The sequence below is a fragment of the Calliopsis andreniformis genome, unplaced genomic scaffold (genome assembly GCF_051401765.1).
Source record: "Calliopsis andreniformis isolate RMS-2024a unplaced genomic scaffold, iyCalAndr_principal scaffold0348, whole genome shotgun sequence".
Lineage (NCBI taxonomy): Eukaryota > Metazoa > Arthropoda > Insecta > Hymenoptera > Andrenidae > Calliopsis > Calliopsis andreniformis.
The window spans coordinates 257,501-263,349 of record NW_027480757.1 but is presented as its reverse complement, the minus strand read 5'-3'; positions in this window follow the sequence as shown (position 1 = coordinate 263,349).

The following is a 5,849-nucleotide window of genomic DNA, read 5'->3' as shown; positions in this document are numbered from 1 at the left end:
GGACTTAGAATTTTTTCGCTCGGGCTCCGGAGCGACACGATCGCTCCGTTATTCTACGTTCTCTCGGTCCACGGGCATCAGAGAGCAAAACAGCCTAATAGTTTTAGAGTGCCTCAACGATCAGGAATATGGATCTAACGTTCTCGTTTCGAACCGACGACTTTCGGTTCCGGAGCGACACGAACGCTCCATGATTCTCGATTATCTCGACACAGGTAAGAGACAGAGGAGAACAAGTGTATGGTTTTAGAGAGCCACGAGCACCAGGAATAAGGATCTACCGTTGTCATTTCGTTCCGTCGACATTCGGTTCCGGAGCGACACGAACGGGGACTTAGAATTTTTTCGCTCGGGCTCCGGAGCGACACGAACGGGGACTTAGAATTTTTTCGCTCGGGCTCCGGAGCGACACGATCGCTCCGTTATTCTACGTTCTCTCGGTCCACGGGCATCAGAGAGCAAAACAGCCTAATAGTTTTAGAGTGCCTCAACGATCAGGAATATGGATCTAACGTTCTCGTTTCGAACCGACGACTTTCGGTTCCGGAGCGACACGAACGCTCCATGATTCTCGATTATCTCGACACAGGTAAGAGACAGAGGAGAACAAGTGTATGGTTTTAGAGAGCCACGAGCACCAGGAATAAGGATCTACCGTTGTCATTTCGTTCCGTCGACATTCGGTTCCGGAGCGACACGAACGGGGACTTAGAATTTTTTCGCTCGGGCTCCGGAGCGACACGAACGGGGACTTAGAATTTTTTCGCTCGGGCTCCGGAGCGACACGATCGCTCCGTTATTCTACGTTCTCTCGGTCCACGGGCATCAGAGAGCAAAACAGCCTAATAGTTTTAGAGTGCCTCAACGATCAGGAATATGGATCTAACGTTCTCGTTTCGAACCGACGACTTTCGGTTCCGGAGCGACACGAACGCTCCATGATTCTCGATTATCTCGACACAGGTAAGAGACAGAGGAGAACAAGTGTATGGTTTTAGAGAGCCACGAGCACCAGGAATAAGGATCTACCGTTGTCATTTCGTTCCGTCGACATTCGGTTCCGGAGCGACACGAACGGGGACTTAGAATTTTTTCGCTCGGGCTCCGGAGCGACACGAACGGGGACTTAGAATTTTTTCGCTCGGGCTCCGGAGCGACACGATCGCTCCGTTATTCTACGTTCTCTCGGTCCACGGGCATCAGAGAGCAAAACAGCCTAATAGTTTTAGAGTGCCTCAACGATCAGGAATATGGATCTAACGTTCTCGTTTCGAACCGACGACTTTCGGTTCCGGAGCGACACGAACGCTCCATGATTCTCGATTATCTCGACACAGGTAAGAGACAGAGGAGAACAAGTGTATGGTTTTAGAGAGCCACGAGCACCAGGAATAAGGATCTACCGTTGTCATTTCGTTCCGTCGACATTCGGTTCCGGAGCGACACGAACGGGGACTTAGAATTTTTTCGCTCGGGCTCCGGAGCGACACGAACGGGGACTTAGAATTTTTTCGCTCGGGCTCCGGAGCGACACGATCGCTCCGTTATTCTACGTTCTCTCGGTCCACGGGCATCAGAGAGCAAAACAGCCTAATAGTTTTAGAGTGCCTCAACGATCAGGAATATGGATCTAACGTTCTCGTTTCGAACCGACGACTTTCGGTTCCGGAGCGACACGAACGCTCCATGATTCTCGATTATCTCGACACAGGTAAGAGACAGAGGAGAACAAGTGTATGGTTTTAGAGAGCCACGAGCACCAGGAATAAGGATCTACCGTTGTCATTTCGTTCCGTCGACATTCGGTTCCGGAGCGACACGAACGGGGACTTAGAATTTTTTCGCTCGGGCTCCGGAGCGACACGAACGGGGACTTAGAATTTTTTCGCTCGGGCTCCGGAGCGACACGATCGCTCCGTTATTCTACGTTCTCTCGGTCCACGGGCATCAGAGAGCAAAACAGCCTAATAGTTTTAGAGTGCCTCAACGATCAGGAATATGGATCTAACGTTCTCGTTTCGAACCGACGACTTTCGGTTCCGGAGCGACACGAACGCTCCATGATTCTCGATTATCTCGACACAGGTAAGAGACAGAGGAGAACAAGTGTATGGTTTTAGAGAGCCACGAGCACCAGGAATAAGGATCTACCGTTGTCATTTCGTTCCGTCGACATTCGGTTCCGGAGCGACACGAACGGGGACTTAGAATTTTTTCGCTCGGGCTCCGGAGCGACACGAACGGGGACTTAGAATTTTTTCGCTCGGGCTCCGGAGCGACACGATCGCTCCGTTATTCTACGTTCTCTCGGTCCACGGGCATCAGAGAGCAAAACAGCCTAATAGTTTTAGAGTGCCTCAACGATCAGGAATATGGATCTAACGTTCTCGTTTCGAACCGACGACTTTCGGTTCCGGAGCGACACGAACGCTCCATGATTCTCGATTATCTCGACACAGGTAAGAGACAGAGGAGAACAAGTGTATGGTTTTAGAGAGCCACGAGCACCAGGAATAAGGATCTACCGTTGTCATTTCGTTCCGTCGACATTCGGTTCCGGAGCGACACGAACGGGGACTTAGAATTTTTTCGCTCGGGCTCCGGAGCGACACGAACGGGGACTTAGAATTTTTTCGCTCGGGCTCCGGAGCGACACGATCGCTCCGTTATTCTACGTTCTCTCGGTCCACGGGCATCAGAGAGCAAAACAGCCTAATAGTTTTAGAGTGCCTCAACGATCAGGAATATGGATCTAACGTTCTCGTTTCGAACCGACGACTTTCGGTTCCGGAGCGACACGAACGCTCCATGATTCTCGATTATCTCGACACAGGTAAGAGACAGAGGAGAACAAGTGTATGGTTTTAGAGAGCCACGAGCACCAGGAATAAGGATCTACCGTTGTCATTTCGTTCCGTCGACATTCGGTTCCGGAGCGACACGAACGGGGACTTAGAATTTTTTCGCTCGGGCTCCGGAGCGACACGAACGGGGACTTAGAATTTTTTCGCTCGGGCTCCGGAGCGACACGATCGCTCCGTTATTCTACGTTCTCTCGGTCCACGGGCATCAGAGAGCAAAACAGCCTAATAGTTTTAGAGTGCCTCAACGATCAGGAATATGGATCTAACGTTCTCGTTTCGAACCGACGACTTTCGGTTCCGGAGCGACACGAACGCTCCATGATTCTCGATTATCTCGACACAGGTAAGAGACAGAGGAGAACAAGTGTATGGTTTTAGAGAGCCACGAGCACCAGGAATAAGGATCTACCGTTGTCATTTCGTTCCGTCGACATTCGGTTCCGGAGCGACACGAACGGGGACTTAGAATTTTTTCGCTCGGGCTCCGGAGCGACACGAACGGGGACTTAGAATTTTTTCGCTCGGGCTCCGGAGCGACACGATCGCTCCGTTATTCTACGTTCTCTCGGTCCACGGGCATCAGAGAGCAAAACAGCCTAATAGTTTTAGAGTGCCTCAACGATCAGGAATATGGATCTAACGTTCTCGTTTCGAACCGACGACTTTCGGTTCCGGAGCGACACGAACGCTCCATGATTCTCGATTATCTCGACACAGGTAAGAGACAGAGGAGAACAAGTGTATGGTTTTAGAGAGCCACGAGCACCAGGAATAAGGATCTACCGTTGTCATTTCGTTCCGTCGACATTCGGTTCCGGAGCGACACGAACGGGGACTTAGAATTTTTTCGCTCGGGCTCCGGAGCGACACGAACGGGGACTTAGAATTTTTTCGCTCGGGCTCCGGAGCGACACGATCGCTCCGTTATTCTACGTTCTCTCGGTCCACGGGCATCAGAGAGCAAAACAGCCTAATAGTTTTAGAGTGCCTCAACGATCAGGAATATGGATCTAACGTTCTCGTTTCGAACCGACGACTTTCGGTTCCGGAGCGACACGAACGCTCCATGATTCTCGATTATCTCGACACAGGTAAGAGACAGAGGAGAACAAGTGTATGGTTTTAGAGAGCCACGAGCACCAGGAATAAGGATCTACCGTTGTCATTTCGTTCCGTCGACATTCGGTTCCGGAGCGACACGAACGGGGACTTAGAATTTTTTCGCTCGGGCTCCGGAGCGACACGAACGGGGACTTAGAATTTTTTCGCTCGGGCTCCGGAGCGACACGATCGCTCCGTTATTCTACGTTCTCTCGGTCCACGGGCATCAGAGAGCAAAACAGCCTAATAGTTTTAGAGTGCCTCAACGATCAGGAATATGGATCTAACGTTCTCGTTTCGAACCGACGACTTTCGGTTCCGGAGCGACACGAACGCTCCATGATTCTCGATTATCTCGACACAGGTAAGAGACAGAGGAGAACAAGTGTATGGTTTTAGAGAGCCACGAGCACCAGGAATAAGGATCTACCGTTGTCATTTCGTTCCGTCGACATTCGGTTCCGGAGCGACACGAACGGGGACTTAGAATTTTTTCGCTCGGGCTCCGGAGCGACACGAACGGGGACTTAGAATTTTTTCGCTCGGGCTCCGGAGCGACACGATCGCTCCGTTATTCTACGTTCTCTCGGTCCACGGGCATCAGAGAGCAAAACAGCCTAATAGTTTTAGAGTGCCTCAACGATCAGGAATATGGATCTAACGTTCTCGTTTCGAACCGACGACTTTCGGTTCCGGAGCGACACGAACGCTCCATGATTCTCGATTATCTCGACACAGGTAAGAGACAGAGGAGAACAAGTGTATGGTTTTAGAGAGCCACGAGCACCAGGAATAAGGATCTACCGTTGTCATTTCGTTCCGTCGACATTCGGTTCCGGAGCGACACGAACGGGGACTTAGAATATTTTCAATATTGCTATATCTGTATGTATATAGTCTTAAAATATGTGGTTGAAACATGTTGAAAGTTTGTGATTATAGCAGTATAATGTCCGCAGTTTAGTATTAAGTTACTTTTATACGACCTCGTACGTGTACGTGTTCATCTGCCGAGTCTAAGTGGCAGCGTACCGGCCGGGAGTGCTGCACGCGCGGCGATTTCCCACCGTAAGGCCGCGCGGCTACGGTCGGCCGTCGCCGGCCTCTCGGCCGGCCACTCGGTATCTATAAGAGAAGCGTCGGTCCGGGCGTGCCGGTCGAGGCATCGCTGGGCGCGTGGCTATTCTACGATCTCGGTCGAGAAGCAGTCCACCGCTCCTCGGGATCTTGTATCTCGAGTGTCTTCGAACGGTTTACGTTCCGGATCTTTCTCTACACAGCATGACCACGGGTCGGTGTCTAAGACCGAATGGCCCTTATGTGGTAATCGTCCTTTGGACGTTGGTGACTTGTATGCACTAGCGTGTATACTCGTACTTACTGAGCATCAACTCTTTGTCCGAGCGAATGAGTTTATTTAAACTGAACGAAACGTTCCGTCTTTAAGGCGGGCGCCGGGCTTACGTGAGAATGGAAAGCCTAAATATCAAGAGGTGTCAGATTTTCGATATGTGCAGCGCGCACATTCCGCGCCAGCTCGCTATGCCCAGCACGACGCTTAACGCGCTATCTCGATATGTTTCGGCATGCCACTATTACGCGCTTCTGTCGACTTTGCCCAGCGTGCTTGATACGCGCTTCGTCGTCAGTGACCAGCGTGAGTGGTTTACGTGCCTGTACGATGGATGCTTAGCGCGAGCGTATACCGCTCCGTAGAGTTTTCTGCGGAGGTCCGGTGTACGTGCTTACCGATGGATGACCAACGGCGTGTGTGATTCGTGCTTGTCGAGGTCCGACACCAATGTTGGAATTGTCAAATAAATGAACGAACCGAGACTCCTTGTCGAAGTTACAATCTTTACGTGACACGCAAAAGCAAAGATT